Here is a 24055-nt window from a genome sequence, read left to right on the forward strand (position 1 = left end):
CAGTTCAACTTTCAATTTCTGAGTTCGCAGGAGATATACTATCTCTCAGTTTCATTCATATGATTTAAATAAGAGGTTTCATCTTGAATAGTCCCATATCTTGGCAGCTGTCACTTTTGAAGATGTCGTCTTTTGGCATCAACAAGTTCCATTACTAGCAATAGAATGATATACGCTTCAGTAATGCATTGTCAATACTCAATTGTCAAAAATCACTATAAAAATGGTGGAAACTTTGCAGCTACAGTTCTCAGTGTTGGACAAGTTAGTGATGTGAACAATCGAAACCAATCAAGAACAACCAAGAAAATTGCTGTTTTAGCCTGTGAATCTTGGGAATTAGTCAATCCTCAAAACGTTTCTTTTCAACAAGACGACGCTACGAGCAACACAAGCAACAAAACAGTCGCAATTTTGCAAGAAGTTTTTCTTGAAGAGGTGATCACGAGAGATCTTGTGATTGAACATTTTTAAATTTTTTCTTTGGAGCCACGTGAAAAATAAGATATATGCCAATGCTCTACAATTTATTCAAGACTTTAAGAGTGTACACAACCTCCTCACTAGGTTCTTCAGAGCAGATTCATTTTGACTCTGTGTGGAAGTTGCTTGATCGATTCTTTCAATTTTTGGAAGAGACCTTGAAATTGCAGTTTAGAATCGAAGTCACTCATTTTTTTCTCACAAAAAACTTATGGTTTTTATTTTATATCATTTTGGAAAATTCCTCAATCCTATCACAATTATTCCAATGTTGAATTTCAATATTTTTGGAATTTTTACATTCTTATGAAAAAAACAAGTCATTTAGAGTTTTTCAAAAAAAATTATATCTACTTTTTCGGGTATTTCAATTCGAAAATTCAGAATATAATGAAATGGGAATATTATTAAATGAGAAAACGATAAATGATGAAAAAATAGGTAATTCCATGGTAATGAAAAAATTATGAGGTTCATCATTGAAATAATTGAGATATCAATTTTCGAAGTGATGTAAAACAAAAACCATAAATATTCTTCAGACAAAATTCAGTGGGATTATTCTAATCTGCCATATGAAGATTTCTTCCAGAAATTGGAAGCGTCGATTAAGCAATTTCCGCATAGAATAAAAATGAATCTGAGCTGAATAACCTGGTGAGAAAGGATTGAGGGAAGTTGTCGAGGACATACATTAACAAATTAGTCTTGAAAAATTTATGAAAAGATTTTGGTGCTGCAACCGTAGCCGAGGGCATGGCGGTTATTTGACTGATATCTTTTTTCATCTTTAATGGCATACCTACCTACCTATTTACAATGAGGTAAATATCCATTGAATTCTCTTGAAATATACCATTTTTTTTCTCAATATCAAAATGAAACCTCTCTTTGAAAAACCCTTTACCTCTTCAATTCCGCATATGAAAGTTGAAACTTTATCAACTTCAAATCTTGTAGAATGTTGCATGCTACCAGAGTATTCACTGTCAGCCATATATGAGTATTCCATGATTTTGCACGCGAAACAATGCAATGGCTGAACTTTCACATCGACCAAACAATGCAATTATTAGAAACGTAACAAACCTCGAGAAAAGACGACAGTCGATGGTGGAACACAATGGTAGCCCAGGGAACGCTGGTCATAACCTTCTGAGCAAATATTTACCCAGGCATTAGAGTGGAAGGTGATTATGCGATCACGATAATTAGAGAGCACTGCCGAAAATGATAAACCGCAAAGCAGAGGGCGTAGGTTCGAGGCCGAAAATGTTCGTCCATTCGGACCTGCCTGTCAGTAGGTAATCAGGACTCGAAAAAAGTCCTGTAATGAGGGACCGCTTCGCCCCCAACTCGCACGGCGCTCTCCAAGGTGGTCTCCTCCTAAAATGTTTGATTCATTAGGTTGTCACCAGTTTCACTATCTGAAGGAAAAACGAGAAAAAACAGACTGACAATAATTCGAGAATTGCACTGATTGTCTCTAGAACGGTGACAAAGCACTGACGTGAAGACAAGAAATTTTGAGCACTTGTTTATGCACCTATTGAGTCCTTGGAAATAAATTCTTCCTTAAATGCTGCATGAACATTCCAGTTATTATTTCTCAAAATAAAGTCCAGCCACGTCTGATCGGTTATTTCGGAAATATTGGATTTTTTTCTATACTTTTCTTGGATTTTCCACAGTCCTGATTTAACAATCAACATCATCATATCTGCTAGTAGAATCTCAATTCGATCAGATCTGGGGTCACTTATGTATATATTTTAAATATTCTTCTCTATGGTTCGATGCTAACTGAGACTGCAAAATTAACTATTTTTCTAGTAAATTTTAAGATTTTCATTGCGTTGCTAGTTTTTACTTGGTTTAAATGGTTAAATGTAAAAATATTACAGATTCAAAAATAATAGCTAATAGCTCTCCAGATTGCGGGCTAATCAAAATAAAAAATGATCCTTTATAGATGGTCCTCACCAAAACATTCAACATAATAGAACAAAATTGTTGTGGATTTCGTCAAAACCTTTATCATTATTTGAATACTTTCTATTAGGATGAATTGGTAGAAATAGATACACTTTTAACGTTCACCAACGCCATCTATAAGGATTCGATGTGTTATCTTTTTCTGGAATTTTTTGCACTAATTAGGAAAAATATTAGATTGTGAAACTAAATTGATTTCAGTAATTGAAGAATTTCTGCTAGACTTTCAGGGGATTTTCGACATAATTGCGTGGAAATCATTCGACGGTTACGCCACTGGTTTCAAAATAATTTTCGCGAAACTGCGATTTCACTAAACAATGGTTTTATTTGTGTCAATGTGGTTTTTACCACTAATGAATAAATTTGTAAAAATTGTTTTTTTCAATATTTCAAGTGCCCTGACTCAATTTTTGTTTGACGTCGTGGTAGTATTTGTTTTATCTTTATTTCGATTGGTAAATCTTTACAAAACCGTATTTTGGACTTCTTTATTATTTTCATTGAAAATGAGCATTCTAGAAGAATTCTTCATTTTTTTCGATGATGACAAATTAGTATTTAGGCAGATTTTTCGAACAGGAAAATTCAAAAAATTCAATGATTTTTTTTTATTTGAACAGTAATCGTGGAAATCTGCATAAATACTAGTTCGCCATCATCAAGAACTATCAAAAATCATTCCTAACCCAACAAATAATAGGTAAGGTTAGGTTAGATAATAGGTTAGGTCAGGTTAGAAATGAATTTTAATCATTTTAAATAATGGCGAACTAGTTCTTATGCAGATTTCCACGATTTTACTTCAAAAAAATTAAAATACTAGTTTGCCATAATTGAAAACCATCAAGAATCAATCATTCTAGAATGCTCATTTTCAATGAAAATAATAAAAAAGTAGAAAATACTAGGGGCGCTTCTGTAAACATTCACCTTCTGATTACGCAAAATTGGGAGGATGTTTTTCGTTTGGTGAAGACCATAGAACACACTGTAGATTATCGCCCAGCCGTGACCAAAAGTAGCAACCACAATATCACACAGTATTATCTTTAATTACGCAGCCTATATAAAACTCGTAGGAGCGATTTTTTTTTCCAAGTCACATCTGACTATGTATATCGTCGTAGGTAGATCTGCAAATAAACGTTAGAAAGCCGGATACGTTTTTTTTTCCATCGTCTTTTTCAATCGAGCCGCGCGACCTTGATCGATCGCTCCTCGGACGTTTCTAATTTCTCATTAGATCAATTATAACGCCCATAACGAGAGCGGTGCTGATAAAAATATCAAAAGTAGCGAGTATGCCAGGCAAGGTCGGTATACAGGGTGATTCACCGGGATGGCCCATTATTAGACGTTTATGGAAAACTAATCATGATTTTGTGCTGAAAATTTGCATGTTAGCTTAAATATTTTCAGATCATTTCAACTTCCGGTTGTACTGGAAACATACTGAAGGGTGTTTTCTTTAGAGCTATTGAACTTTAAATTACAATAAAACAACGATGGATTATTCGATTGACATGAATTTTATTTATCCGCAGGATAATCTTGTGGGATTACATTTTGAATATGATTTCTGGCATATGACCGCCACGGCTGGCTCGGATGTAGTCCAATCTGGACGTCCAATTTTCGATGACTTTTTCCAACATTTGTGGCCGTATATCGGCAATAACACGGCGAATGTTGTCTTTCAAATGGTCAAGGGTTTGTGGCTTATCCGCATGGACCAATGACTTTACATAGCCCCACAGAAACTAGTTTAGCGGTGTTGAATCACAATATCTTGGAGGCCAGTTCACAGGTCCAAAACGTGAAATTAGGCGGTCACCAAACGTGTAGGTCAATAAATCGATTGTGGTACGAGCTGTGTGACATGTTGCGCCGTCTTGTCGGAACCACAGCTCCTGGACATCATGGTTGTTCAATTCGGGAATTAAAAAGTTAGTAATCATGCCTCTATGCCGATCACCATTGACTGTAACGTTCTGGCCATCATCGTTTATGAAGAAGTACGGACCAATGATTCCACCAGCTCATAAAGCGCACCAAACAATCAGTTTTTCTGGATGTAACGGTGTTTCGACATACACTTGAGGATTAGCTTCACTCCAAATTCGGCAGTTTTGTTTGTTGACGTAGCCATTCAACCAGAAGTGCGCTTCATCGCCAAACAAAATAAAATGGACGTAGTGCGCGATACGTATTCCGCACAGAACCATTATTTTCGAAATAAAATTGCACTATTTGCAAGCGTTGTTCAGGCGTGAGTCTATTCATGATGAATTGCCAAACCAAACTGAGAATAAATCACTTGACAGCTGTTAAATCGGTTGCCATCTAGAACAGTTATGCCAAGTTAAAGTTATATACCTCGAAAAAAAAACACCCGTTAGTAGTCTATGACTTTCGGAAAACACAGAAGGAAACTAAAATTCGATGTACGGATAACTAAATTTTACATTTCATGAATTATAATTAATTTTTCGTTGAGATTGTTGAGAAATCCATAAACCAATACAATTTTAATTTACGAATAATTCATTACAATTATTGAAATGTCAAATTTAGTTATGTAAACATCGAATTTTAGTTTCTTTCTGTATTTCCGGAAGTCACAAACTATTACACACAGTGAGAAATTGCGGTTTTTCCTCATTTAAGGTTCTTCCTCGATAACTCTTTAATTATTCATTTCAGGTATAAGGTTTGTTCAAGTAAGCACCACTATTTTTGTACGTAGAATCGAATGAAATAATAATAAATATGGATTCTCATTTGAAAATCTTGAGTGTTGAGGAATTTGAGTTGTTCAAGTTCATTAGTTTGTTATGAACACCATGTGCATTTTGGTCCAATCCGCAAACAGTCTTATAATACTTTGTATTTGCAGAATCGAAAAAGAGAAAAAATTTTTCGAAAAAAAACTTTTCTCCAAAAATATTCGAAAACATGCAAGTCCTCGTCGCCACCACATTCTTTATAAGAATCCCATCAACTTATGAACCGTTGAGTTTTTACCCAAGGTATGGCATATTGCTGAAATTGTCATAAAAAGGTAAAAAAGTTGTAGTCTCTTTCCGATAAAACGGGAAGTTGTAGAGATCTGAAAATATTTTAGGGAGAAAGATCATTGTCTCAAACCCCAACATGCAAATTATCAACACAAAATTATGATTAGTTTGCCATAAACGTCTAATAGGCCATCCCGGTGAATCGCCCTGTATAATACGGCGATGATTGTACAGACGCAAAGGTAACAATAACGAGAACACGTTGAACGTCGAGGTGGAGCTGTGAAGAGAACGTGAAAAAGGTCCAGACGGACCACCGTGGAAGAAGAGGACCTCGCCGCCACTCGGTGTTATATTAAATATCACCTTCGGACGAATTGTTTGAATTGGTCCGGTTGGATCGTTTTGGGCGTGAGGGATAATGATTTTTATTCGGGACATTCTTATATTATGCTCACTTCGGTATTCCGGATGACGAGGATGAAGGTGATGAAGCCATTTATTTTCTGTACAAGGTCGGCAAATTCAATGAGAGGTTCGTTTGTCTCTTTAGTGAACCACATTTTTTTCTAAGCCGAATTTCACTGAATAAAATTAATAAGATTAGGAAAAAAATATTGCAAACATTGATTACGAATAATTATCGATAAGTGTAACAAATTCAAAATACAAAACAAAATTCAAGTATTATATCTTCTCTTATGTGTTCGAAAATGGATAATTGTTGTAACAACTATTGTTCAAAAATATATCGTAACGAAAATGCGGGCCCTCAAATCAAATAACAAAAAAAAGACGAAATCAAAACTCTCGGAGATAATCCTTCAAAATTAAATTATCATTATTTGAAGAGAGCGCATATTTTTCGATGACAGATTGATTTTAATTATCCTCAGTTACGTATCTAATTACCTGTTCTCATTAGATACTGAATATTTTAACGCAAAAAAAGGATACCACCAGGTTTATCGAAAAAAAAAAAATTCTCTATCCGTTCGATCCAAACGAAACAATTTTTGAGCTTTTCATTAGGCTTACAGTTTCTAAAAAAATATAATCGTAAGTAATTGCACAAGTACATCAAAATTACCGATAATTTTGCATGACAGAGTGTTGTCATAAAAACTGCATGAGTTCACCTTCGGTGTCGGGCTCTTTCTCCAAAAATGAAAATGACCGAATGCAGTTTTTCAAAGAAAACACGCTGGAATGCGAAATTATCCGGTAATTTTGATGCACGAGTGTAATTCGGGGGAATATTTCCCGAATAAACTGTTACATTACCTGTCAAACTGATTTAGAATGGAATTGCCGTAGATTCGAACTGTGTAAGATGCATAGAAACTAAGCATCTATGAACAGAATAATTATCGCAGTGCAGTTTCGCTTCCTACAATGCAATTATCGCTGTAATTTTCGATAATTGTTCTCCAGATACATAGAATTTTTGACAGGAGAGAAATATTCGGTATAATATATAGGGCAATAGTTCATTCACCGTAACAGTTGTAGCAGTCTCATTTTCGAATAAGTAAGGTCCAATCACAGCATCAGCACAAAAACTGTACCAAACAATGACACATTGAGGATGAATAGGCTTTTCAACAATCATTCTTGTATTTTCCCAAACTCAAATTCGGCAATTTTGCTAGTTTACGAGGTGAAAATTGGCCTCATCACTGAAGAGGATTTTTCAATGACAATCCATATCATTTTTATGCATTTCAAGGACACGGTCAGTGAAGATTCGACGTTGCTGGTGATGGACAGGCTTGAATTCTTGTGTTGACTGAAGTTTAAAAATCTTAAGATCTAAATATTTATGAAAATTACGCTGTAATTTCGTAAACTGATTTTTTTACTGAATTTCATCCCAATAGCTGTTATTCTGAGGAAAGCGCTGGACAACGAAAGGCGTACAAAAATTTTAGGATGAACTTTTTTTTTAAATTGGTGGTCTGTGGTACCACGTACGCCCAATTGTTTTTTGTTCCAAACGATTTCAGAGATTCATTATAGAATATAATAAACAAGAAGATACGTCAAATGTTCAACATTCTTGAAGCTGAAAATGGTGGAATCGTTAAAAATAAACTTTTGCAAAAAATGATTTGTCTGAGTTATTTCTTTTCTGATGGATAGAAAAGATATCTATCTCCTTTATGATTAACAGAACGCCAATTTCTATTTCACAGAGTTGCTAAAAATGTTTGTTGAAATAATACGTTCACAAGCGCATCCACCATCTGAATTAATAAGTGATGGGATTTCACTAGGATTTGAACGCCATTTAAATGGCGGAATTTAAAAAAAATATACCGTAAACATGAATACTTTTTCAAAATACAAGTGCAGAAGGTATTTATATTGTTCCACGAGTTCAAAATTAAAAGCTTAAATTTTTTCAACGAATGTTAAAATGATTCTTCTGTACGAGTATTATAAATTATTTTCTCTAATTCACTGAATTACATTTTAATTAGGTATATGACAGAATGATTTGCCACAGAATTGGGTAAAAATTTAATGTATACAGTGTGAATTTTCAACTGATACATATATGTTATACATATACTTTCATTGCAATTTGCTGTTATTTAATTGAGAAATTGATATTTTCGAGAGAATTATAATTTTATAATATAACTCAAATCTGAAATTTTTTAAATATTAAGAGCTATAGTGTTCAATAATTTGTAGCTATGTTATTAAATCCTATATATCTATTAAATGGATATTCACAAATTTCATTCAATTAATCGATTCATAATGTGATATTTAATTTCTTTAAAAGAAATAATCAGGGTTATTAAAATTGGTTTTTCGTATTTTCTGTTAAATATGTCCAAACCGAAGAATTATCTGAAAAATTCCCGCGTCCATCACCCAGTGGGTCGCCCTCGTTGTTGGGGGGCGTACCTTCCGTCACCAAATTATGCCGTCTTCACAACAACCGGGAGACAATTATTATGTCAACATTGTCATTGACCGTGGATAATTGCAGACCGGCGTCCAGCCGATCACCGTGATGGGTTGGACAGATAGATAGAGGACCGAGACTTCGAAACCGGTTCGAGAAGCCCCCTTGATGACCATCCCTCGCCGAGATACGCAGATGGTACCCCGATAATATTTGCCAATTTGTTCAATAACCTGAGAATTATGGGTGCTGCTCGGCAGCCACATTATGTGCTCTTTATCGGTTTGAACCGGCATTCGAGCAGTTTGATAGTCGTGATCGAAATCTGAATTCGAGAGCAGCATTGATATGAAGTGAGAAAAAGAGCCTAGCTATAGGGAGGGTACTGGAGATAATTAACTTCCCCAAAACTTCCAAAATATGACATTTCGGAATTCTCGCCGAGACGAACAACAAAAATGTTCGCTTAAAAATCAGCTTGACAGTAAAAAATCGGACTCTTATAACGGGTGTTTTTTTCGGGGTATATAACTTTAAGTTGGCATTACTGTTCAAGATGGCGACCGATTTAACAGCTGTCAAGTGATTTACTCTCAGTTTGGTTTGGCAATTCATCATGAATAACTGCCAACGCCAACGCCTGAACAACTCTTGCAAATAGTGCAATTTTATTTCGAAAATAATGGTTCTGTGCGGAATACGTATCGCGCACTACGTTCATTTTATTTTGTTTAGCGATGAAGCGCACTTCTGGTTGAATGGCTACGTCAACAAACAAAACTGCCGCATTTGGAGTGAAGCTAATCCTCATGTGTATGTCGAAACACCGTTACATCCAGAAAAACTGACTGTTTGGTGCGCTTTATGGGCTGGTGGAATCATTGGTCCGTACTTCTTCAAAAACGATGATGGCCAGAACGTTACAGTCAATGGTGATCGGTATAGAGCCATGATTACTAACTTTTTCATTCCTGAATTGAACAGCCATGATGTCCAGGAGCTGTGGTTCCAAAAAGACGGCGCAACATGTCACACAGCTCGTGCCACAATCGATTTATTGAAAGACACGTTTGGTGACCGCCTAATTTCACGTTTTGGACCTGTGAATTGGCCTCTTAGATCTTGTGATTTAACACCGCTAGACTACTTTCTGTGGGGCTATGTAAAGTCATTGGTCTATGCGGCTAAGCCACAAACCCTTGACCATTTGGAATACAACATTCGCCGTGTTATTGCCGATATACGGCCACAAATGTTGGAAAAAGTCATCGAAAATTGGACGTCCAGATTGGACTACATCCGAGCCAGCCGTGGCGGTCATATTCCAGAAATTATATTTAAAATGTAATGCCACAAGATTATCTTGCGGATAAATAAAATTCATGTCAATCGAATTATCCATCGTTGTTTTATTGCAATTTAAAGTTCTATCATTAACTCATGAACCGTAGAGTTTTTCTCCAAGGTATGGCTTATTGCCAAATTGATTGTCTAAAAAGCTATCAAATGATGCATTAATATACTGGGTGTGCCATTTGTAGTAGTCTGTTTTCGGTATAACCGGAAATTGTAGAGATCTTAAAAATATTTTAGGGAGAAAGAAGTCTCAAACCCCAACATGCAAATTCTCAACACAAAATTATGATAAGTTTTCCATAAACGTCTAATAGGCCATCCCGGTGAATCACCCTGTATAATATGCTGATAATTGTTGCACACAGATTTCATTGTTATATTGCATTATTATATGTTGCAACTGAGAACTCTTCTGTCACGGATTTATCTATTAAATGTCAATGTATTCTTGGAAATGAAGTGAATGAATTTGTGGTTAGTGCTTAAAATTTGAACTTGTGGAAGAATATCAATACCTTCTGCACTTGCGTTATAAACAACTATTGATAAAATAGGAACTTATTTATGGGAAGATAAAGGACTACCGGTAATCCAATTCCGAAAGAGGCACGGGGGCAGAAAGGTGTGTATAATTCTTCAGAAAACCCTCGTTCACCTTCAAAACAGGCAGTCATATACCTCCGGGGGACCATATGCGGCACCTACCCTCGATATCATCTTACACTTTTACGACAATCTTCCATCGCATCCCCATCGTATAATCGTGGCGCTACGCCGCGCCATCGAGCATCTGTTACTTTGTAAGTAGATGTTGGATTAAACTGCCCTCTTTCTGTCTGCCACTCGGAGGGAAAAAATGGCTATACTCCACACTTCCGGCCCCTATTAACAAAACCAATATATACGACGGGCATATGCTTTTTTCCGTGATCCACCTACACCCGGTCTTCGCACAAAAATAGATGTATTTTATGACAATAACCGAACGTAACCCGATTCCTCCTGGATCCTCTTCGGTGTGTAGGTATATATCGAACAAACAGGATATATCTCTTTATTCGGAGTTATATTGGATAGGAAAGGTTTTCCATTGTTGCGACGATAACATTAGTTTTATGCGAGATACAGCGACACCTTCTCGAACCTCTCTCCTTGTTGTTGGCAAACCTCAGGTTGCACCTAGAACAGTTTGATTGGTTTTAAGGATTATTTCGCTTCGACGAGGGTTTAAAAATTCGATGCTCACTGAAAGCATCTCGAGAACTTTGATGATCTTCGAACTCTTTTTTCCAAATAATAAGATATCATAATGCAAATTATAGATATCTTGATTCGTCTTCGAGTTACAGGGCGTTTCTGAAAAATTAATGTTTCAAATATTCCGCTATTTCTCGGTTACTGTTCGAGATACTTGAAAATTTTCAAAACGTTTTTTTCAGTAATTTTTATGGTTTAGATAATACTCATAACAGATTCACAGATTCACGGCTCAAGCTCAATCCAAGTAGCTGGAATATCAAGCCAAGCCGTGAATCCCTAATAACCGATAATAGAAATTAATAAATAACATGGCTGATACTTGGTAATGAATGAAGAAAATACAAAAAGATACAGAAGTACAATTTCAAGTATGTAATAATATCAAACGATATTAATTATCTATCTATAATGTATCAGCAAAAATGCTATCAACATAGCCATTGTCAAACAGAAGATTTCCACGATATTACGTAGGAATCACAATCGAAAGTAACCTAAGGAGAATGCATGTCATCGAGGGAGAGTAGCGATATACCGGTTTCACCCTTGTTAGGGTAGGGGAAATTAATTAGTTTTAGAGATATAGAGGTGAGTTGGTGTTTCTTAAATGGGACACCCTAGATTCTTCAACGCAGTTTTTTATCATCCGTTTCAAAGAAAATGAATCATTCGACTTCAATTATTTGATAGGACACCTTATATATGAATATTTTCCATTTGTTTCGAGATTTAATTGATTGAGTCTTATAGTTCTCGAGATGCTTTCAGTGAGAATTCTCACTAGATTCTTTCATCTCTTGCTGTTTCTTTCGATGTTATTTCAAACACTTGATTTTTCTCTTCAAAAGTTTTCGTTTCTTTACTTGTACCACATGAAGAAGTGTTAATTTTCACCTTACATCAGTTCCTGTCTCCATAAGAATAGAATTATAAAATAAATTGAATGGTCCTTTATCTTGGCAGCTGTCACTTTTGAAACTGTCATCTTTTGATATTTGACAAGTAAAAACTACTACATCATCGAAAATGGAACGATACACGCTTCAACGAGCATTGAAATTGTTAAAATTCACTACAAAAATGATGAAAATTTTGCAGTCGCAGTTCACAAAACTTTTAAGCACTTAGGTAGTCATGAACCACCTTCTCGGCTGGCAATATAGTGAATCTGGTGATAAAATTGTGAAAAATGAGGTCTATGCTCGATAATCGTTTCAAGACTTTGAAGATAGAATTCGTGGAGTAATCGAGGACATACAGTCCCGAATGTGTAAAATACGAAAATTTCATGAAAAAGATACAGTGCTGCAACCGTAGCGGCCATTTAGCTTATATCGTTTTCAATCACAATGACATGAAGATTAATTATATTGATTATTCCCCAATACAAAAATACAAATTCTTGAAAAATACGTCTTTTTAATATCAAACTGAAAACTCTTCTATTTATATGACTGGTCCTATCTAGTAGAACTAACTCAAAAGATCAATAAATTATTATTGTTATTTTAATGTTGAAACGTATAAAAAAAAAACATGACCGAAATCATATTGATTCAGAACGAAAAAAAAAAGGTTTTATCGCACACGAATTATTTCAATCTATAACGAGAACACTTTTTTCATTACCTTAAAACTCTCACCTCTCTCGATCCACCCGAGCCAGTTCGCATGCCAACAAGCCATTTATTAATATTAAATGAAAAACACACGGCCTGCATCGAAAATACCGAACACATATTAACTGCGCTATTTCTTCGGTAATATTTATTTGTGTACTTCCGATGTACCTAGAGGAGTATCGGTCACGCCATGCGAAACTGGGCAATCGATCCTACAGTAGTATGTAAATGTTCCCTGCAATTGTGGTGTGCCTTTCTGGCGCGATAACATCTAGGGTTCTGAAATCGTAAAATTCAGCAGGAAACTGAAATACGGTTAAAATCAGTTTTGGCGTTTTTATTTCTTTCTATTAATAAACCCAATTCCATTTTGAAAACTTTCAAGCTCGCCTAGGATTTGATTTTACAATCGAGGACGAAACCAAAGGTAAAATTCTCAAAAGAACACAACTAAAGGGTGTTTTTTTTAGAGCTATAGAACTTTAAATTGCAGTAAAACAACGATGAATTTTATTTATCCGCAAGATAATCTTGTGGCATTACATTTTAAATATATTTTCTGGTATGACCGCCACGGCTGGAGCGGATGTAGTCCAATCTGGACTTCCAATTTTCGATGACTTTTTCCAACATTTGTGGCCGTATATCGGCAATAACACGGCGAATGTTGTCTTCCAAATGGTCAAGGGTTTGTGGCTTATCCGCATAGACCAATGACTTTATATAGCCCCACAGAAAGTAGTCTAGCTGTGTTAAATCACAAGATCTTGGAGGCCAATTCACAAGTCCAAAACGTGAAATTAGGCGGTCACCAAACGTGTCTTTCAATAAATCGATTGTGGCACGAACTGAGTGACATGTTGCGCCGTCTTGTTGGAACCACAGCTCCTGGACATCATGGTTGTTCAATTCAGGAATGAAAAAGTTAGTAATCATGGCTCTATACCGATCACCATTGACTATAACGTTCTGGCCATCATCGTTTTTGAAGAAGTACGGACCAATGATTCCACCAGCCCATAAAGCGCACCAAACAGTCAGTTTTTCTGGATGTAACGGTGTTTCGACATACACTTGAGGATTAGCTTCACTCCAAATGCGGCAGTTTTGTTTGTTGACGTAGCCATTCAACCAGAAGTGCGCTTCATCGCTAATGGACGTAGTGCGCGATACGTATTCCGCACAGAACCATTATTTTCGAAATAAAATTGCACTATTTGCAACCGTTGTTGAGACGTGAGTCTTTTCATGATGAATTGCCAAACCAAACTGAGAATGAACCACTTGACAGCTGTTAAATTGGTCGCCATCTTGAACAGTAATGCCAACTTAAAGTTATATACCTCGAAAAAAAAACACCCGTTACAATTAACATTCATTTGGTGTCATAATTTTGCATTTCTTTTAGATTTCCCAAGTTGCCATCGAAATCCCAAAAGGATTATATAAGTTTTCTATTAGATATTTTTGTAGGCATATGTCCTATAGTTTATGAAATATGTAAGTTATGGTTTCTATTTTGAATTTTTGTTCGGATTTCGTTCAAGAAGAAAGGATCTTACGCCTTCAATTCACAAAGCAATACTCCTACTTATTAGTATGCATTGTTTGCGCCTACATGCATTCAAAACAATATGGAAACCAACATGTTATGACTTAAGTCTTCACAAATTATACTTTTTTGGTCTCGGACGTTATATAGCGTTAAAAAAGTTCGTCGCTGTGTTTCAAAGCAATATTTCACATAACTGTGCGACGTGATGATATCCAACTGAACTGGTATGTAGAGGATTTTCCAATAAGAGGTTTCATTTCGAATAACCCACTATCTTGGCAGATGTAACTTAAAAAGCTCACATCTTTACACATTTGACAATTTAAAATTACGACATTATTAAACACATCAACAACGCATTGAAATTGTTAAAATTCTTTACAACAATGTTGAAAATTTTACATAACTAAAGTGTTGGGATAATTTAGTGATGTGAAGAATCGAAACCGTGTGCGTCACTCAAGAACAACTGAGAATATTCATGATGAAGTGTTGACGAAAACCCAGGTTGGTCGATTCCTCGTCGATGTTGGAAATCAAGGATTTTTTTATGATCGGAATTGGAGGATATTGATGTGTATTTTTCAATATCAAAATAAAATCTCTCATTGGAACCCTACATATTAAAATATACTGCTCTTCAAAAGTTAGGGGATTTTTCGAACAATACACGTACCTATATATTGTTCTGAATTGTGTGGATCTAACTAAGTACATAAAAACACATAGGCAGGTTTTTTTCTTACTCAAAACAATGATTTGAAAAGAGTAAATATATATCAATTTTGTCTTAACCCTACACTTCTCGAATTTTGTTTTTTGTTAAAAAAAATATAATTTCGATTCGTAGTATTGAGAGGAAGTATAAAAAAATAATAAAAGAATTCTAGAGATTGTATTAAGTTTTATTTTTGAAAAACATTAGTGTATCAAATTTGATACATAATGCATATGAGAATACATTTTCAAGGATTGTGGAAATTAACAAAACAATTATTATTCTTGTTGAGACACAAATGAACACCACATTTTGAACATTTCAAATGAGAGAATGATTTGCAAGAAGGAAATTTACATTTTTGTCTCACATCATCATAGGTAGGCCAGTGGCCAATAGAATCGGTCCTGACGTCCTTCGGAGGAACATGCGAAAACACTGTGGACTTTTTCTTTTTCGCAACAAGCATATTTTCGACGGAATCCTTGGATGGCCTACCTCGTTTCTTGTTTCCATTTTGTGACTTACAGAGTCATTCTGCTATTTCTAGCCGAACATCAACCTGTTTGAGCTCTTGCTTACCAATCCTCTAGTGGAGCAACCATGTATTTACTAAGGTCATGTCGACTAAATGGTAAAAAAGACGAATATACCATTTCTTAGATCTAATTTTAATTTTATTTCTGCCAATATAACTGTCTTTGGCATCAACGCCTCCCATATGAGCATTGTATTCCGGGACTAGGTTTGGACACTCAATATTCACATACTTTTTTGATTTTCTGTCCCACGTTTTCACTTCTTTTGGAGGCATTTTTCCTTTGAATGTTGAAAGAAAAGTAACTGGCTTATTATCTAGCCATACTACAGATGTTATGTCAACTCCATCGATATTGCAGATATATTCATGCGAAGAGCCTCTAGGTTCTTTCATCAACTGTTTTTCAATTCAAATATGCGCTATGTATCAAATTTGATACAACTGAAATTATGTCGAATATAATAATATCACATGGTATAAATGAATGAAATTATGTTATATTTGATATATCTTACCTTTATTCAAGTAAAAACATTTTTTATAATGCAACTTTACGAAAATTCGAAGGAAAAACAAATCTGAATCACCTCACACTGGATATTATATCAACTAGCTACCATTTTGAAACATAAACATGCCACAGATAGTATTAGCACGCGGAAATGTATTATGAACCGTATTGAATCTTGAAATAAGGATGTATCAAATATGATACGGTGCGTTATATGTAAGAAATTGCTAAATAAGATAACTTTAAATGAAGTTTATTTGGTTGTATCTGATTTGATACAATAGGCAGTGTAGGGTTAAGTTCTCTAACTTTTGAAGAGTAGTTTATGACAAGATTACGTTTTAATAATTCAGAGCATCTTTAGTGAAGTTTTATCATTACTGTTTTCATCAGGTTCCTTCACCACATCATGAAAAATTGGTCCATAAGTCACACTTTTTTAGGAAAATGAACTCCTGTCCAATTTACTGATTTCTGATGTTATAGTTCCAATTCGAAACTTCAATAAGCAAATGTTTTGAGCTAATTTTGACGCTAGAGGACCCTCAAAACTCTCATTTGTTCTCCATTGTTAAACAATACAAAACGTTATCCTGAATAATCATCACTAGGAATAGTTCACATCTTGATTACTTGGAAGAGTAATCAAGATGTGAACAGTCATTAATATAAGATACTATTAAAAAGATTGTTCTTTGGTGTTGTTACATTTGGTCAATTATGCAGTGTGTCCCAACTACTTGAAATTTTTTAAGTTCAATCATTTGAAAATGGTTACAGATCGCATTTTACACAATCAAAAATTGTTTATGAATCTTATTCTACATCACACTAGAAAAAATATAAAATATAGGCAGTGGTCCTTTCACAAGAAAGCTAAAGTTATATTCCAAGTGTTTCTTATTGGAAATATTATTCGACCATCATAATTTCAACTTTCAAGACATGAGAAATGATAGGAAATATTGAAAATTCGTCTATAAAACGTCCTTCAAAAATTTTTATATGAATCTGCAAATGGATCGATTTTTCACTACGGAGCATTTTGAATATAACTTTCGCTTTCTTTTGAAAGGAACACGGTATATATTTTCTCTAATTCTGTAGTTATTCCGTTCGTTCTCCCACATCTTGTAGAACAAAATCGTGCGAGAATATATCAGAAACGCACAGTTTTCATGGTTATATTTTATTATTATATGTTGGTACTCCGAACTTTCCGCCACGGCTTTATCTGTCAATTCATCAATTTGCCTTAAAGAAATCAGTTCTACCAACCAACATTTTTCAATGCAACAATCACTAAATGATATTTATGGAAATATTTCATTAATTTCAATAAAAATGCAATGAATTAGAGAAAATAATGTATAATACTCGTACAGAAGGCTCATTCTACCACTCGTTCATTCAAAAACTCGCCACTTCGTGGCTCGTTTTTGAATTTTGAACTCGTGAAAGAATATCAATGCCTTCTGCACTTGTGTTATAAATAACTATTTTCGAATATGAATAATAAAGAATTATAAAGATTTTTTGACTGAAGATCGTTAAGGAATTTGTAACCATTTTCTAATAATTGAACTTGAAAAATTGTGAGAAGCTGAAACACACTGTACAATTGACCAAAGGTAACAACAACAAAGGACATAGTTTTTAATAGTGTCTCATATTAATGACTGTCCACATCTTTATTACTCAGAACTGTGATGATTCTCCAGGACAGCATTTTGTATTGTTTAACAATGGAGAACAAATAAGAGTTTTCAGGGGCCTCTATCGTCATAACTAGCTGATAGAAAAACTTTTGCCTATTGAACTTTTTGTCTGGAACGACTTGTACTATAACACATCAAAAATCCAGCCAATTTGACAGGCTAAGTAAAGCGTGCGGTATCCTTTTCTTCAACGAACCACTGCAAAGGTATTATTCTCATAATCAGTTTCGAATCTGCCGATTTTCTTCTTCGCACCCGTCATACGATCTCATTATTGGCAGTTTCGACCTTATCGATCCCGATAGCATCGCGTATACAAACTTGTTATAAGGTCCTCACTCCCGACAGTCCGATATATTGGCAGATGACAAATGTCTTTCATCGTTTCTATTATTGCGGAGTTTCGGATAAAGAATGACCGGTGGTCCAGCCGGACCTTTATCAGATGAAAGGAATCGTCCCAGTTATTTGTGCGTGATGAGGGTTGGGCAGCCCCCCAATCCAGATCGATCCTTAGCAGGGTAATAAGACTCTACCATGGTTATTCAATAGCCATATACCAATTTGGTTTCTTCCACCATCAAGCTCCTCCGCGTGTGCCATATGGCCAATAAATAATACCTCATTTTTTTCGGGAGAATAGAAAATAGGACGTTAATTAAAAGGTATATTTAGCAAGTGGCAGATGTTAGCAGGGTATCGAGCGTGATGGTACGGAATTTTACAACGCCTGCTACGTTGGACGTTGAATTCGGCTTTTGATTTTGTTTTTTATTACCGATTTTGGTGTTCCTTTACCAAACGGCGAAATTATTATTTGGTATTGTGAAAACATTGTATAAACGCTGCAATACGCTCTATTAGAGATGACGTCACACACCGCCATTTTAGTTCTCCTGTCAGTGTTTGGAATCCAAACAAACGAATTGTCATTCAAATTAGTACGTTGCCGTTGAAGAAATTTGCTTATTTTCATAAATAAGATTATTTGAGGAACGATTCTACTATTAATTGATAGACAGAAGGCACGAGATTAATGCCAGTAAGTTCGAACTTGAAGTTCAACTGATAAACACGGCTTTATACAAAATCTGGGGAATGATACAGGATTCAAACTTACTGGTACTAACCTCGTTCCTTCTGTCTATGAATTAATACTGAAATCGTTCCTCAAATATTCATATTTATGAAAATAAGCCAATTCCTTCAACGACACCGTACTAATTTGAATGACAATTTATTTGTTTGGATTCCGAACACTGACAGGATAACTAAAATTGGCGGTGTATGACGTCACACTAATAGAGCGTATTGTGCTCGACATTCTCTTTCAATAAATGGCCCGGGTTTGTACGACAAGCGCCATCTATCGAGATGCGTTCACAGTTATCTAGACTAATTTCCTTTAAATTGACTACTTTCAATGTGATCTTGTGTCAATGACCATAGCTGTCGAGACACGTTAATTTAAATAAATAAATAAATATAATTTCTAAAGTTCGCCAGTTTAAAAAGAGAAGTTGGGATTTACTTCAAAATTGATGTTTTTGTTTTTTTGTATAGTAACCAATTGGTTACTATACAAGAATGATAATTATTCCTTCCTATATTTTTTCCCAAGCAGCCATTGCAAATATTTCATTTTAATATCTATATGCTTCTTTTTTTCATTAAGTCATGCTTCCAAGATATTTTCTGACCAAGATGTGATATAAATTAATTGTTCCTCTAAATCTGTGGCAAATCCGTTCATTCTGCCACATCTTTCTGAAAAAAAGATTTCGGAACTCTCTTGTCACGGATTTATCTTTTAACTCCCAAATTTGTGATGCAGCAAACTGTTTTGCCAACCCACATTTCTCAATGCAAAAATCACTAAACGATATTTATGACAACATTCCATTAATGTCATTGAAAATTCAGCGAATTAGAGAAAATAATGTACAATTCTTGTTGAGAAGGCTCATTCTAACACTGATTGGAAAAAAGTAGGTATTGAATTTTGAGCTCGTGGAAGAATATCAATGCCTTCTGCACTGGTATTATAAATAACTATTATTGTCGCTGAAAGACATGCTTGTTTTCGGAGAGTGAATATTATCTGTGAAGAGTTTGTTTCATTGACTTCCATTTCCCATTCGATTAGCCACTGTTCTCAGAGATTTAGATGGCTCTGTATATTGTCCGATAATTTTTGTGGGTCGATATGACTGGATAAAATCACAGTATCATTTGCAAATGTTCCTGTTATGGTTATCATTCGATACCGGTAAATTCGAAGTATGTAGTGGGAATAGTATTGGCCCGAGAACCCTACCCTGTGGAACACCTGCGTTTATCTGAATTTTTCTCGATGTTTTAATATTTATTGAGATTTGGAATATTCACTCACAAAGAAATGATTCAAAAATTATGGAGGTAGATTTTTTTAAATTTCAACACTACATCCAAGAATACATGTTTTTTATGTCCTAAGGAATTATTTATTCCTTGAACGATTCGATTAACTTGTTTAGAAAGCAACAGTCGATACTTTAAGTATCAATTGAACGAATAGAATTACGGGTTTTTCCAACTCGTCGTTTATTGGAATTATCCCCATGGTGTGTTTACTGGCATGCAGGGAGCCTTTCTCCCCGTAAGCATATTAGTGCACAAAGCCTCGAAAAGATCGGATTATTGGTTAATGAGGGGGGAGAGATCCGAAATGACAGGTATTTACGGAAAATGTGCTTACTTGCTGACCGGCATCTTTGTAACGCTTCGAGGTCCGTGAAATCCGTCACAATGGAATCTGGTCGCAGAAATGTTCACGTGGTTTGTCTCCATGCCGATTATTCTGACATGTCCTCTATAGTTCGAGTAAATTTAAAATAAACAACGAGGGACGAGAGAATGGTACAAATATTTGTTGTCGATGGGTGCATCGGTTTGCGAATCGTGAAAAGTAACCTCCTGGGAACAGGAAGGTATATATATGGCCTATTCATGGGCATCAAATGAGATTCTGAAGGCACTTCGTTTTATACTTTGTATTCTTTTCCAAAAAGGAGTATTCTTTATATTCATTTTACGCTGAGATAGATCAAGTTGTGTGAGCACTTTTAGGATGAAAACCTTTTTTAAACTTTGATATCAAAATTTGTACTCTCAAATTTTATTGTAGGCATTCTGTTCAACTTTGATTTTGCCTATAAGTATTTTTGTCTTAAAATCCTCAAAGCAGATTGTTGTTGTTTGTTCCACAATTCTCATCCGATTTACAGCTTTTTCATATACATACAGGGTGGGTCTTTCACTTGTACATTTATTTCAACTGAATATTCCTGAGCTCAAAGGAAACATTTTTTTCTTTACCATTTTTCCCGATTCGGCTCGGTTGAAAAGATAGAGACTGTTGAAAATCCATAAAAAAAAGGAAATTTTTAGTTATATCTCGCAAATGGAATGGAATCAAAGGCAATGATTTTCGGAATATAGTTCTTTATTGATGTGATTAATCTTTTCCGAACATTAAATTCCATCAAAGTCCGGTCAACTATAGAATACCCGCTATACTAAGTGAGAAAAAAAATCGAATTAGAAAAAATTGTGAGAAAAAAAGTGTTTCTTTTGTCCTCAAGAATCTTCGATTGAAATATATGTAAAGTCATAGACTCGCCCTGTATATGTACCTAAAGGAAGGGTGGTATATATCTTTTGTACATTGTATACAGGGTGTTCCTAAATTAGAAGTACAAACGAAAATGAGAGATGCCTTGAATAATTTTAAGAATAAAAAGTCCAATAAACATGTGCCCGAAAACACTTTGTTTTCGATATACATGGTGTTTCTTTTTTGTGATGGTTATATGATTTGATTTGATTATACCTGTGTGTCGAATATTCATGAATTATTGCTACATTTTGTTAAAATAACCACCAAATCTAATATTAAATTCATTCCTCACAGCATACCATAGATAGAGTAATAGATTAGTAGTACTGTACATTGAAATGATTTGTTAGTAAAACAAAAAAAATAAACATAGATAGAGGAAGTATACGCAAATCTTACATGACCACAACATTGTTAGATTACGTTGTCAGATTTGATATATTTTCATATCCTCAATTTTACTATATCGTTATGAATGTATATTATATTGAATGAAATTTATTTATTTTAGTGGTTCTCAGTTAAATATTCGAATTTGAATATTTGGAATCCGATATTTTGCCTAATTGTCGAATTTATAATAAGCAGAATATTTATTATTTTCTGTATCTACTTGCTGAAATCCAAGGTTTGGCAACAATTGCTCTCCTAGTGTCATCGGTTGTTTCACGTCGTTTGGCGCGCTTGAAGTTTGTTTTCTGAATTTCTGATATATTTAGGTATTAATCTCAATATATTTTGAGTTGATATAAAACATTGATTCACTATGGGACATAAGAAGTACGTTCTTTGTGGAGAAACTCACGAATTGAGTAAAATATCGTATCACGGATATGTTTTCATTTCCGCGCGCTTCATGTCAAATTTGATAGTACATGTTGGGGACAAAATTTGCTTACTAAAAATGACATATGCTTCCTTCTATCTATGTTTATTACTCTGAGTCTAAAACGAATGTATTGAAGTTGTCTCCAAAAAAAATGAATTAAAATATTCTTGTGAATTTACTATCGAAAATATAGGAATTTTGGGAATTTTCTTTTTTTAACTTTTTAAATATGAATATGTGATTATCTGAACCTTTGTTGAAAAAGAAGTAGGAGTGTTTACTATGAACAGTTTGAAATTGCTCACCTAGATAGAGATCTGTATTGCTGTTTCTATCGGCTAATGAGAAACCATAATTACGAGGAACTGATTTTGGATGCAGGTAAAATAATCAGTGCACGATCTACTGAATTGCATTCGGTATATTACGTAGTCGTGTGAATATCCCGAGTGTCGTAAGACGAATAACCTTCGCTAAATATCGAAACGTTTCCTCTTATTTGAACCCATGTATCACATTGTGTTATTCTAACTTCGCTGTGAGATGCAAGAATAGCGAACAGAGAAAGCACCTCCTAATTAGACCGAATTGTGATTGAATGGGTACACAGACATAATTAAAAATCCTTTCAAACGTTTTGAGAAACGGAACAAGAGAAACTGTATGTAATTGAATTATCGGATACGTTTTTGTTATCGTTCGTTTCTTACGAAAAATATATCTCATCTGCTACATGCTCGAACAACAATGGGTTTAATATTTTGAACGCCGTACACCGTAATGTTGATATTTCCTTGTACCAGTTATATCATTGGTTGTCTTTCGCGAAACGATTAGACGCTTATGAAAGTGAATTTATACGTTTTTATAACGCCGAAACATGTGTTCCTGTAAGTATCTCGAATTGCCTTGAGCGTTGTCTGAAATTGTTGAAATCGGAATTTTGTCAAATGAAGCGATTTTCAAATACTTTTTGACGATTTCCAAATGTTTCAAAAATTCGTCTTGCAGGCCAATAAAATAATTATGGTGGGGCTATGTATTCTATGTGGTTCATCATTTATAAGTAGGTACTTATATCCGAAAATTATTTTATTCTGGTTAGTTATTTTCAAATCAAACTTAAATACTACTATTTCATTCTATGATTTTTCTGTGTGATTTCTAAGGTTTGTCTGCAACATTTTCGCTTTTTATTTTCATAGTATAACATATTTTGGGACATATGTAGGACATATTATGTAAGTTTGGCAAAAAAATTTATTCACGTTGAAAATATGAACAATCCTTATACATCATATTAGGTTAGGTTAAGTTAGGTACCTATGTCCGAAAATTAGCGTTTTCTGGTTAGTTATTCGAAAATCAAAGTTGAATAGAAATATTCTTTATTTCGAATTCAAACTAAGTTGAATACTGATTCATTTAATTTTTCCATGATTTCTTAGGTTTGTCTGCAACATTTTCGCCTTTTATTTTCAGAGTATAACATGTTTTTGGAAAGTAGGACATATTATATAAGTTTAGCAAAAAAATTATTCACGTTACAAATAATATCTATCCCTATACATATTAGGTTATTTATTTCCTCTTATAATTTCAAAATGAATATCGCATCCAAAATTGTCTTAAATCCATTGTTCCAAATCTATAGAAACTATAATTTTTCGTGTTCAGTATCATTATTTCTATTTTCACGATTGAATTTCATCAATTTTTCCGATATTATTTTGCTAAATACGATTTTATCATCATTTTATACGAATTGCTCTCTTCATAGTACCTTTTGAACAGTGGGCGGATTTTTTATTATTCGATTTATTTTCAAACCTCAAGAATATTTTCTTGAACTTTTTCAAAGAATATTGT

At 34.5% G+C, this 24055-nt stretch overlaps 1 protein-coding gene across 2 annotated transcripts in view; it reads left to right on the forward strand.

Moving 5' to 3' along the window:
- Positions 1–24055, forward strand: part of LOC123673936 — a 241568-nt gene that overhangs the window by 211513 nt on the left and 6000 nt on the right. The window lies entirely within an intron of this gene.

This window comes from Harmonia axyridis, chromosome 2 (assembly GCF_914767665.1).
Source record: "Harmonia axyridis chromosome 2, icHarAxyr1.1, whole genome shotgun sequence".
Lineage (NCBI taxonomy): Eukaryota > Metazoa > Arthropoda > Insecta > Coleoptera > Coccinellidae > Harmonia > Harmonia axyridis.